This window comes from Hyla sarda, chromosome 8 (genome assembly GCF_029499605.1).
Source record: "Hyla sarda isolate aHylSar1 chromosome 8, aHylSar1.hap1, whole genome shotgun sequence".
In the NCBI taxonomy this organism is placed as follows: domain Eukaryota; kingdom Metazoa; phylum Chordata; class Amphibia; order Anura; family Hylidae; genus Hyla; species Hyla sarda.
Window position 1 is genome coordinate 79817368 of NC_079196.1, and position 13690 is coordinate 79831057.

Genomic DNA, 13690 nt, shown 5'->3' on the forward strand with positions numbered 1-13690 from the left:
AGTGTAAGCAAGACCATGACTGAAATATGATGTCGTAAGAAAGGCAAACACAAGATGCTCCGCTTCTGTGCAGCCATGATTCCTGCTCCTCTGGGAAACATTAGTTTTCTATCTCGAAAAGGAGACAACCAAAAAAAAAGAAGAGATTTGCACTCAATACTGCACAGGGCTCATCTCATCCCCCTCCTGCACCTAAAACATGGCCTCCTTCATAATAATGACTGTTCTGCATAAAATCACTGTTGTCCATAGCAACAAATTCAAATGGAGTTAGAAAATGAAAGAAGGGACTTGATTGGTTGTTCAGGGAGAAGCCATCCTATAGAACACAGCATATCATGTAGGTATGAGGTACAGTTACCACATATTATCATGGCTGTATCTATAGCCATAAAGGCTGCCATGGGGCTCAGAGGTTGAAAGGCCCCACATAGGTTCCAGAATATTCAGCATTTTTATTTCTGCTATCTAGCACTACATGGTGGGTTCTCTGATATATGGCGTTGTTATTCATAACTTTAGGAATTGCTACTTATGTTGCTGTTAGTTTCCTGTCATTAGATGGTGGGGACCACCTCATTTTTCTATAGGACCCTATGTGTTCTACTTATACTGCTGATATTACTATATATGTATATCCCCTTAACCCCTTAAGGACCAGGGGGTTTTCCGTTTTTGCACTTTCGTTTTTTCCTCCTTACCTTTTAAAAATGATAACCCTTTCAATTTTGCACCTAAAATCCATATGATGGCTTAATTTTTTGCACCACAAATTCTACTTTGTAATGACATAAATCATTTTACCCAAAAATCTACGGCAAAAAAAAAAAAAAATTATCATTGTGCGACAAAATTGAAGAAAAAAATAAATTTTTTAACTTTGGCGGGGGGGGGGGGGGGGGGGGGGGGTTCCGTTACTACACAGTACTTTTTTCGGTGAAAATTATACCTTATCCTTATTCTGTAGGTTCATACCATTAAAATGATACCCTACTTACCGTATTTTTCGCCCTATAGGACGCACCGGCGTATAAGACGCACCCAATTTATAGGTGCAAAATCTAAAAAAATAAAGATTTTGAACCCAATAGTGGTCTTCAACCTGCGGACCTCCAGATGTTGCAAAACTACAACTCCCAGCATGCCCGGACAGCAGTTGGGAGGCAATACTCACGTGTCTCCGCCGCTCCGGACCCGTCACCGCTGCCCTGGATGTCGCTCCATCGCTGTCGCCGTGTCCCCGTCGCTCCGGAACGTCTCTGCTGCCGGCCGGTTATCCTTGCTCTCCGTCGCCGCCATCACGTCGTTACGCACGCCGACACACGTACGCAACGAAGTGATGACGAGGAAGGAGAGCGCCGGCATTCAGGGGATCCCTGAATGGAGAAGACACCGAGGAGACAGGTAAGGTCCCTCCCGGTGTCCTGTAAGCACTAACCCGGCTATTCAGTTTGGCTGTTCAGGCTGTTTGGAAATGGCGGCGGTCCCGAACAGCCCGACTGAACAGCTGGGTTAGTGTCACTTTCCCTTCAGACGTGTCAGCTTTGATCGCCGCGTCTGAAGGGTTAATACAGGGCATCACCGTGATCGGTGATGTCCTGTATTAGCCACGGGTCCCGGCCGTTGATGGCCGCAGGGACTGCCGCGATAGGGGTGTATTCGTCTTATACGGCGAAAAATACGGTATATAGGTTTAATTTTGTCGTATTTCTGAAAAAATCATAACTACATGCACGAAAATGAATATGTTTAACCCCTCAATGACGCAGAGTATTTTCCATTTTTGCATTTTCATTTTTTCCTCATCACCTTCTAAAAATCATAACGCTTTAAATTTTGCACCTAAAAATCCATATTATGGCTTATTTCTTGTGCCACCAATTCTACTTTGCAGTGACATTAGTCATTTTACCCAAAAATTCATGGCAAAACAGAAAAAAAAATCTTTGTGCGACAAAATTGAAGAAAAAATGCCATTTTGTAACTTTTCCGTAGAAGGGACACCTTCTATTTATTCTGTTGGTCCATACGGTTAAAATGATACGCTATTTATATAGGTTTGATTTTGTCGCACTTCTGGTAAAAAATCATAACTACATGCAGGAAAATGTATACGTTTAAAAATGTCATCTTCTGACCCCTACAACGTTATTTTTCAGAATATGGGGATGTATGGCTCATTTTGTATGGCGCCATGATCTGACGTTTTTATCGGTATAATTTTTGTTTTGATTGGACTTTTTGATCGCTTTTTATTAACTTTTTTCATGGTATAAAAAGTGACCAAAAATACGCAATTTTGTACTTTTTTTTACGTGTATACCATAGACCGTGCGGTTTAATAAACAATACATTTTTATAGTTTGGACATTTACACACGCGGCGATACCACACATGTTTATTATTATTATGGTCACATATTTTTTATATGGAATTTGGGAAAAGGGGGGTGATTTAAACTTTTAATAAGGAAGGGATTAATGAGTGTTTTTTAAAGTTTTTATTCAGGGCACTGTTATCCCATACACGGTCCGAGGTTTGGAGACAGCTTCTTCTGGGCCAGACACGGGGAGTAAATTAACATATCAATGTCAGGTTACGGATAACTGAGCTGGTGCAGGCGGTATTACACATACTGTACCTGACCTTTGATGTAAGAGTGCAGCGTGAGCCCTGCTGCCTTGCTGAGACTTGTGGTGCTTACACCAAACAGATTTGTACTGACTTGTGAGACGGAAGATTGAATCCTGGTTGCTAGGGTCCTGTCAAAGTACTGAAGACTATTCCGCAGAGGCATGAACTTCCTCCTTGCGAGTTATCCTTGCAGGATGACCAATTGAGGGATTAGACTTTAAGCAGGCCTCTCCTCAGAGCACACAACACACAGCACACCTGAGCTAGCTGTTGCTCAGGAGCCTTGTTGGAACTAGACTGACTAACTCTTCCCCTGCAACTCACTATACAGGGGAGACTTTTGGAATTCTCTGGCAGGCAGGGTCACATGGGGTTCACTGCTCACAATTAATGGTACAGTTCACATATATACAGATAACAATAATAGAATGAATTTATGAAAATATATTGTATGACATTATAACATATCATTAATTTAACTGTAGAACTCTGTTGGACCCAACACTTTGTGCTGCCAAGCTGCCCGAGACAGTCCAAAGCCACAGGTCAGCTATTGGTGCTGGGACACCACAAAACATGGAGGGACAATTGATTACTATGACAGCCGGAGGCGTACCTCTGTACCTGCAATAGTGGATCTGCTAATGCAGGCCGGCTCAGGCAGGCCATACCAGAAGAGCACTGATCTAACTGATCACTGCTATGCAATATTATACCATTGATTAGGATAAGCAATCCAATGATTGCTTATAAAAGTCCTCTAGAGAGACTTAAAGGGGTACTGAGCCCCTAGACATCTTATCCCCTATCCAAAGGATAGGGGATAAGATGTCTGATCGCGGGGGTCCCGCTGCTGGGAACAACTGCAATCTCTCCTGCAGCACCCCCTGTAATTTTGTGCATGGAGCAGGCTTCGCTCCAGGGGCAGGAGGATCGCGATGTCACGGCCCCGCCCCCCTTGTGACATCATGCCCAGCCCCCTCAATGCTAGTCTGTGGGAGGGAACATGGCATCCATCAGGCCCCTCCCATAGACTTGAATTGAGGGGTGGGGCCATGGCGTCACGATCCTCTGGCCCCTGAATCGCCAGTGATCAGGTACAGAGCGAAGCTCGCTCCGTGCACCAGATGACAAGGGGTGCTGCAGGAGAGGTCGCAGGGGTTCCCAGCAGCGGGACCCACGCGATCAGACATCTTATCCCCTATCTTTTGGATAGGGGAAAAGATGTCTAAGGGCGGAGTACTCCTTTAAATGTGAAAAAAATTATAAATAGATTTTTAAATATATCTTGTTCCATTTAAACAAATGAAAACAACAGAAAAATCAAATATTTGGTACTGCCACTCGGGGAAACATTCAAACTAGTAAAATAGTTATATTAATATCAAACTTCAGACCCCAGATCAGACAAGCAAATTATTCAGACTTCAGATCAAGGTGTCGCTGCACTGTGTCCTTCAATAAGTTAAACAATCCCTTTAAGAGGTTGTGATGTGGGGTATGAAAATTATTTGGGGTCTGTTCTGCAGTGTAAAATATTTTAGGACTCTGGTCTGGAGTTTGAATTGATTTCGGAGTCTGGCCTGGCGCCCTTCTGTATGTACTTCACCCTTCACCCTTAAAAAACACTTCCAGTATTGTCATTTCCCACTGTACCATTATTTGCCTGTGAAGGGCTCTTCTAGATTAAAGGGGAACTCTGGTCCACAACATGTGTTTGATCGTGGAATCTCCTACCCAGGGCCCCAGCTCCTTGCATGGAGCGATCTCTGCATGAAGTTGTGGTCAGCACGCTCCGTCCATGTATCTCTATAGGAGAGCCGGAGATACGTGAGCGCCGGATATACACCGGAGATACATGAGCGCTGTATGTCCGCCTCTCCCATAGAGACACATGGAGGGGACTTGTTGACCACGGCCACTCCAAACAAAAGAAGAGCCAGTGTTCAGAACCCCAGGGGCGCTGGACAGAAGATCTCAGGGGAGTCCCAGCAGTAGGACCCCCCATGATCAGATGCTCATCCCCTAGCCCCTATGTTGTGTACCGGAATTCCCTTTTAAATCACACAAATGGAGCATTTCCTTTCTTATGGTATTTGATATAAAAAATATATGAAATGACTTCCTCAGCATACTTCAAAATGAATGAAGACCACACACGAGACCCACTATAGAAATAAAGATGATACACAAGACCCCCAAAAGAAATAGTGACCATACACCAGACCTCCCTTCTGCCCCAGTATACACAACTTTATTCTTGACACTGCCATAGACAATGTCCTAAACCAGATCTGTTAAGGAATTTTTATATTAACAATTTACCAGACTATACTGACAATTACAGTGACCCCCCCCCCCCCCCCCCGACCTACGATGGCCCCGACATACGATCATTTCAACATACAATGGTCTCTCAGAGGCCATCACATGTTGAAGGCAGCATCAACATACGATGCTTTTGTATGTCGGTGCCATCGCATAAATGGCTATCCGGCAGCGCAGACTGCTTCAGCTGCCACCGGATGTCCGCTGACGATCACTTACCTGTCCTCGGGGCTCCGGAGCGTCTTCTTCGGGATCCCCTGCATCGTCAGCGCTCTCCATCGACGTCATCATGTCGCTGCACACGCCGTCCCCTCATCCAATAGGATCGGCATGCGTAGCGACTTGATGGCGGCGATGGAGAGTGCGGATGCCGGGGAAGCAGAGGCCTTACCGGAGCGTCGGGAACACTTCGGGGACGCGGCGACAGCGATGGACGGCGACATCCCGGGCAGTGGTGACGGTCCGGAGCGGCGGGGACACATGAGTACAACTTCCTCTAACAGTGGTCTACAACCTGCGGACCTCCAGATGTTGCAAAACTACAACACCCAACATGCCCGGACAGCCAACGGCTGTCCGGGCATGCTGGGTGTTGTAGTTTTGCAACATCTGGAGGTCCGCATGTTGTAGACCACTGTCCTATACTTTACATTGCACGGATCCCTCAACATACGATGGTTTCAACAAACAATGGTCCGTTTGGAACGGATTACCATCGTATGTTGAGGGACCACTGTACATTGTAGGTAGATGCACCACTTTTATTAACGGTTAAAAATAAACCTTTCCATGAATATATTTTACACATGTAGGACTGTGAGTGTTTTAGGCCAGGCGATCCATTTCATGTGTTCTCATTTATAACTCTAGTCGCTGACTGCATGCATATAGAGTTTCTTTTGTGTATCGTTGTCTGGCACTTCATTACTTTGACAATACCATTTCTTGTATGTCATTTGTTACTGTATTAGAATGATCTCTCTTGAACATGACTGGCTTAATTTCTCCTATACACCTAATAGTACTGCAATGTTATATAAGCATTATCAATGCCCTTTACATTGTATTGTCTGCCCCGACCAAGTCATTGATTCATTAACAGAGCACCACGGCCCTATGCATATTGTATACAGTCTAAATTAACCCCTTCTTCTGGCACCCCTTTAGGCATTACTGCCCAAGATTTTTTTTTCCTTTTTAATGCCGCCTTTTTGGGGTTTCATATATTTTATTGGTTAATTTTTATTTAGTACCCTATATACGCGAGTTTTTCAGCACGATTTTTCGTGCTGAATACGCCCCCCTTGGCTTGAACCCTCCACCTGTCAATTCCTACTCAGTGGTCTTCAATCTGCGGACCTCCAGATGTTGCAAAACTACAACTCCCAGCATGCTGGGAGTTGTAGTTTTGAAACATCTGGAGGTCCGCAGGTTGAAGACCACTGCGGCCTTCGTCATCATCCAGACACCACTTTAGTTTTCTACTCACCTCCCCTCGGTGGGAAGGAAGGGTGAGCTGGTTCGTGACATCTATGCTGCAGGGACCGTCCGGTGGGAAGGGTTAGTCGTTCAGGGCTGTCCATCTTCACCGGGAGGCCCTCTTCTCCTCTCCGGGCCAGCCCCGGACTAGTGATGTTGCCTTGATGACGACGCACAGGGACGTCCGTGCGCAGCAGACGTCTGTGATGTCCCTGCGCATGAACGTCCCTGTGCGTCGTCGTCAAGGCAACGTCACTAGTCCGGGGCCGGCCCAGAGCGGAGAAGAGGGCCCCCCGGGGAAGATGGACAGCCCAGAACGACTAACCCTCCCCACCGGACCAGCAAAGATGGCCCGGACCAGCTCACCCTTCCTTTCCACTGAGGTGAGTAGAAAACTAAAGGGGGGTCTGGATGATGACGAAGGCCGCAGTGGTCTTCAACCTGCGGACCTCCAGATGTTTCAAAACTACAACTCCCAGCATGCTGGGAGTTGTAGTTTTGCAACATCTGGAGGTCTGCAGGTTGAAGACCACTGATGAAGGGATTGATAGGCGGGGATGATGACGAGGGGGATGATGACAGGGTGATGATGACGGGGTGATGATGATGACGGGGGTGATACAGGTGATGATGACAGGGTGATGATGATGGGGTGTTGATGATGGGGTGATGATGACAGGGTGATGATGAAGGGGGTGTTAATGACGGGGGTCTGGATGATGACAGGGGGAGATGATGATGGGGGGGATGATGTATTTCCCACCCTAGGCTTATAGTCGAGTCAATAACTTTTCCTGGGTTTTTGGTGTGAAATTAGGGGCCTCGGCTTATATTTGGGTCGGCTTATACTCGAGTATATACAGTATATTATTTGCAGGGGAAATGGAAAAAAATATGATTTTGTTATAACTTTTTTTTACTTCATTCGCCATAAGGGAAAAATAATGTTTTTACTTTATTCTGTAGGTCAAGTAATATAACAGTGATACCAAAGTTATAAAGTTTTTTTGTTTTACATTTTATACATTAGCACAATAGGAACAGTACAATAATAATAACAACAACTAGTGTCGCCTCATTACTAGATCCATAATATTTTTTATGGCACTATGTTAAAGCTAATTTTTTACAGGAAAAACTTTGGTCGATTTTGGAATACATCTGACTTTTTATTTTTATTTATTGTTAAACTTTATTCTAGTAACACCACAGCAGGCTACATGCAACAAGTACCCTTAATGATCTACATGAAAAGGTGTATCGGCGGTCATTTAGAGGTTAACATTTTGGGGTACTAGGGGCTGTGTGTTTATTTTGCTAAATAAGCAACAAATGTGATTGAATTTGTGCTGCAATTAAAAAGGGAAAAGAATAGGCTAAAAGCAGTACATAAAATAAACCATCAAAACTGTGTCCATTCCTGTGTCGATGGGGATTTTGTTTGTCTCACGTTCTAAGGATACCTTATAGTTTCTCAAACCACTGTAGTAAATGTGTAATAAAATATCACACCATTGCATCTCCAAAATTGCTATACTCCTTTTGAATCACTGATGTCTCCTTTATTTACCTTAAATTATAAGTTTAGATCAGGCCCAACACTTCCACTAGGCAAACTAGGCAGCTGCCTAGAGCGCATAGCCGCCCAGGGTGCAACTGGCCAGATTCCCCAAACCAGGGGAATTCAAGGAAGAATGGGATGCCGCATGGGCGCTTTTAAACTGCAAATGAGCGCCTTTAATAACAGCGCTCATTTGCAGTTGTAAAGTGCGGCTTGGTGTTGCACCGCTGATATGTACTCTAAAAGAAGTCCAAAAGAAGCTGGCAGCCGGGACCTCCCGCGCCTCCCAGGGTGTTGTCCCCCTACAGCACTTTTACTTTGTCAGTGGCTGTCAGAAGCAGAGCGGCATCGCTCTTTAAGCCGTGCGCATTGATGTCATCCCATCGCGCACGGCTTGTGTGAGAATTTCTGTGCTGGAGCACAGACCAGAAATGGATGCAGAGGCCTCAGCGTTGGAATGAGAGAAGGTGAGTAGGATTTTTATCTTTTTTTCTATCTTGGAGGCACCAATTGGGGGCATCTACCTATATGTGAACCTACTTTTTTTGGGGGGGAGGGGGGGGGGGTGTTACCCAACTACATATCTACTATCTATCTTCCTACCTATCTACCTACCTACAGGGGGATTGCCTGCCTAACTACCTACTGTCTACATACCTACAGAGGGATTACCTGCCTAGCTACTTACCTACAGGGGATTACCTGCCTAACTATCTACATACTGTCTACATACCTATAGGGGGATTCCCTGCCTAACTACCTACGTCTCTAATAATACAGAGATCCAGAGAAGCAGCATAGCCAAAGTGCTTAGGGGCAGGTTCCCGCAAACAGACAGCCTTGGTCCAGGGCTATTCAGTTACAAAGAAAAAATAATTTGCAACGCTCCATCAAAATAGTTAAGGTGAAAAAGAATAAAAAAATGTATTCCATCCAAAATGCGACAGGGGGATTACCTGCCTAACTACCTACTTATGTGTCTACATACCTACAGCGGGATTACCTACCTATCTACATACCCTACAGAAGGATTACCTGTCTAACTACCTACGTATGTGTCTACATTACTACAGGGGGATTACCTACCTAACTACCTACATACCTACAGGGGAATTACCTGCCTAACTACCTACCTATGTGTCTACATACCTACAGGGGTATTACCTACCTATCTACCTACCATTTACATACCTACAGGGGGATTACATGCCTAACTAGCTACCTATGTGTCTACATACCTATAGGGGGATTACCTATCATCTACATACCTACAAGGGGATTACCTGCCTAACTATCTACCTATGTGTCTACATACCTACAGGGAAATTAAATACCTGACGATCTACATACCTACATGAGGAATTACCCCTGCCTAACTACCTACCTACGGATTTGGTCAGTAACTGTATGATGGCAAAATGTATAGTGATAATAATACTCCTTGCATACTGATATTATTGACCATATACTGCTGTTATTTGATAGTTGTATGAGTTATTTAGAGGTATACAGTATTATAATCTTTTGTAAAAGGGTGGAAGTAAAAATATATCCACCAAAAAAGTCTTGCCTAGGGTGCAAAATAGCCTAGCACCGACCTTGGCTTTGATATATTGTAGATCTACACACATGGAGATATATATATATATATATATATATATATATATATATATATTTGAACTAACTCAAAAAGTTGTGTACTGTAAATACATACACAAAAGTTTTTTTCTTCTTTTAGACAGTTCCTCCCACAGAAGAAACTGAGTGTTGTTTTTTTTCTAGTGTGAAATGTTGTTTCAGACTTGCAGGATTCCACTCTATTTACTATTGGGGTTCACAGATTTACACGTCGGGAAAGTTTTCTGACCAGCTTTCTCTAGGTAGAAGTTTCCAGCCATTTATTCACAGGATTTATGTGACTTCAATAGTAAATAGGTCGAATTGTGAAACCACGCCCCTTTATGGGGCGATCACGTCTCTTTGTGACAGAGCACCTGCCTTTTTCAGCTTTTCACTATGTAATGTCGGATTTGTCGGATTTCCCTGGCGCAGACTGACAAAAGCTAGGCCATTGAGTCCTAAAGGTGGCCATACATTTTCAATACTTGTTATCTATAAGAGGGGTAGGCTGCAACCAGACACTTCTGACATTGGCTTATCCCTCCAAGATCAATAGGGTGGGGAGGTAAAAATGTAACACAGTTCATAAGGTTCAACCTATATCTCCACTGTGTCCCTACTTTGCTGATCCAGAGGAAGACAAAATGAGGCTGATGCCAATAGTCCCATACTAGGTGAAAAATTCATTCCTGACTCAAAACATAATGGCCCTCATTTACTAAGAGTGTCGGTTTAATCTCTGAGTGTTTTCCCAGAATTCTCTGAGTGAAAATCTCCATATTTACTAATCTGCCGCCCGATTTTTTTTTTTTTTGGCGCACGGGTTTGGAAATGTGTTGCACGGGTTTCCTGAAAGTTTCGCATGTTCTCTAGGAGTAAAAAAAAAAAAAAATAACTGACTAAGTGTTAATAGGGAGCATTGTTACATGATGAAATGTAACGCTCTTCATAACTTACCTGTTTTCAAAAATTGTTAACGAGTGCTTGAGGGCCTGTCAGTATGTGGCCTTTGCCAAATATGAAAAATTTGTTTAATGTGAAATCTGTTTGAGCATCATAGAAGTAAAGATATTTGATTCAAATAAATAAAGAAATCTAAGTCTTATAAAGTGTACAACATATGTCATAACTATACATAAAAATAAAAAGTGCAAAAAAAAGGTTTAAAGGGTACCTCTCATCAAATAAACTTTTGATATATTTTAGATTAATGAATGTTGAATAACTTTCCAATAGCATGTTAATGAAAAATATGCTTCTTTCTATTGTATTTTCCCGATCAGTCCTGTCAGCAAGCATTTCTGACTCATGCTGGAGTCCTAAACACTCAGAGCTGCCAGCCTGCTTTGTTCACAGCCAAACAGGCTGTGAACAAAGCATCCTGGCAGCTCTGAGTATTCTCCTTTGTGAACAAAGCAGACTGGCAGCTCGTAGTGTTTAGGACTCCAGCATGAGTCTGAAATGCTTGCTGCCAGGACTGGTAGGGAGACCCCTAGTGGTCATTTCTTCAAAGTGGAAAATTAAATAGAAAGAAGCATTTTTTTTTATAACATGCAATTGTAAAGTTATTCTGCATACTTTAATCTATAATATATCAAAAGTTTTTTTGATGAGTGGTACCCTTTAAAAAGATGAAAGCAATGCAGGAGAACATCCAAAGAAAAAAAACCCTACACTTTCAGACCTTTCCCGACAGCTCTGAGGTGTAGGCTTTTTTTGTCCACAAAATCTCCACTTTTCTGGAGAGATATTTCACAAACTCGGAGTGTTTTTTTGCTTTTGTCGGTACCACGCCCCTTTTTCTGGCAAACACGCCCATTTTGTAGGTTTTAAAAAACATTCCGAGTGAAGATTGATTTTGTCGGGTTTTCCTGCTGCCGAAAGTGTCGCATGTGCCGTGCAACGCAAATTTGGGCGCACAAGCCGACAAAAACTGTCGGTTTCACTTTAGTAAATGGGGGCCAATGCCTGTGTAGAGTCTGGAGGCCACTATACACCATAAACAGTCTACTTAACCTTCTGGCGGTGTTGGGTTCAGTGGACTTTAGTATAAGGTGTATGTTACATGCTGTATTATCATTCAAGACACTGTTCATAGCCCAGCTGGTTTTTCCTGGAAACAGTCAACAATTGTCTTTGACTGACAAAATTTTGTTGAGTAGGGGTTATAATTTATTAACTTCAGAAAAATATATGCTAAGTTATAGGTGTTTGTTTTCTTTACATCTTTTATAATAACTGTATTTACTGCCTTATGACAAAGTACATTATGACACCTTTTGTGGAACAATTGAGCATTTGTGTCAAGCTCCCCCTTTAATTTGGGTACAGAGAGGACCTTGGATTTCGTGTTATATATGGTGTTGGAGTTACTGTAATACTTTTGGTGGATTTTATCTAGTTATTAATAAAAAGGTAAATTTTACGGCACCTCAGGGTACCCTGGTGAATTGGGATTCCCATTCTTTAGTTTCTTTTACAAAATTTAGTTGACAACTTTAATCCAGTTGACTTGTTTGTGACATTTTAAGAAAATCCCCTATATTCAAGTCACAAGAATTAAAAATACTGCAAAGTCACCAGAAGAATTTTCTACAGACATGTCTTGTTAGAAATACCCCTTTTTAGACAGCCATTTCACCAAGACTAGCTATTCACAAGAAGCAAGGGGGAGAAAGCATGTCACAATGGCTGTCAATTGACTGTGGGACCAATATAATACAGGTCTTTACCTGTAATTACTTTCATGCTGCCTGAACCAGGAATCATCCGGCGGAATCTATAGGTTATGGCAAATGCGGCAGGGAGAAGCCATCTGGGACCACCTGGTTCAGGCAGCATGAAAGTGATATCAGGTTCTCTTATAAGTAAATTGATAATAAACAGTAAGTATCCTATGTTCTCCACAGATTAATCAGTGGCCTTCAAGAAAGGACATTATCAACAACAATTCTCATTTACTATGTGTGATTGTTCTTTTTCACTGTTCCCGCATGCAGTACACAACGGCATGAGCTAGCTGCGGCCATTAGCGCCTTGGGTAAGGGTGTCCTTAAAGTCTACTTTAGGTTAATAATTTACATTCATTTACTTTATTGGTAACATTTTATAGACAGATGTGGACACAATTGTTGGTACTCTTCTGTTAAAGATAGAAGAAACCACAATGCTCCCTGAAATAACTTAAAACTGACAAAAGTAAGATTGAATAAAAGTTTACTGAAAATGAACTGCTGAATGTCAGACATTGCTTTAGAATTGTGGTTCAACAGAATCATAACAAAATAAATAAATAAATAAAATAAAATAAAAAAACTGGCCAGGGTACCATCATTTTTGTCCAAGACAATTTCCTTATTTTGTAGTTCGAATGATTCTGTTGAACCTTAATTCAGAAGCAATGTCTAATTTACAGAAATTTTCAGAAATGTTTTTCATAATTTTTTTTTTTTTTCAATTTCATGTTATTTCAGGAAGCATATTGGATTTTTCTGTTTTTAATGGAAGGGTACCAAGAATTTTGTCCATGTCTGTATTAGAAATGAGTACCTGAAACTTCAGAAGTATGTGGTAAAAATAGAAATAAACCTTAAATTGTTTAGTCTTTTAATTATTATTGTTTTTATTATTTATGTTTTTCTTCACACTTTTCTTAACAGTTGCTTTGCGCGAATATCAGCTGATCTGAATGGATAATAACACAACGCAGTAATGATGTGTTTTCCTTATACATATGACATTAAGGATGCTGTCTGCTGGAAGAAAGTGTCAGGAGCTGTGTAGAGAATCGCTCAGGAATCGCTCCTGCTTACACAATAATAAATTAATTATGGCACCCAATTATATGCTGCTGATTACTCAATTATGCACGTTTGTGTTCCAACATGTTTCTCTGTGACAGGACATCAGGCATGTTGGCACCTCCTTCTGTACAACCAGTTTTCCCTAGACAGTGCTGAGGGAAATCTTCTGGAAGTGGAGTGCAGACCAAAGGCAGACACTTTATGATGTGCAAATGAGTATGTTATTATTATACGCAGTGCAAGGTTAGTGTTTGTAGTATAACAT

General features: G+C 42.3%; 1 long non-coding RNA gene across 1 annotated transcript; it reads left to right on the plus strand.

Annotated features, from left to right (window-relative positions):
* Window positions 1–350: 350 nt before the first annotated feature.
* Window positions 351–13455, plus strand: LOC130284572 (uncharacterized). The gene is made up of 3 exons (XR_008847090.1): window positions 351–481; window positions 9324–9397; window positions 13282–13455. It is a non-coding gene; the product is annotated as an uncharacterized LOC130284572 (long non-coding RNA).
* Window positions 13456–13690: the final 235 nt, after the last annotated feature.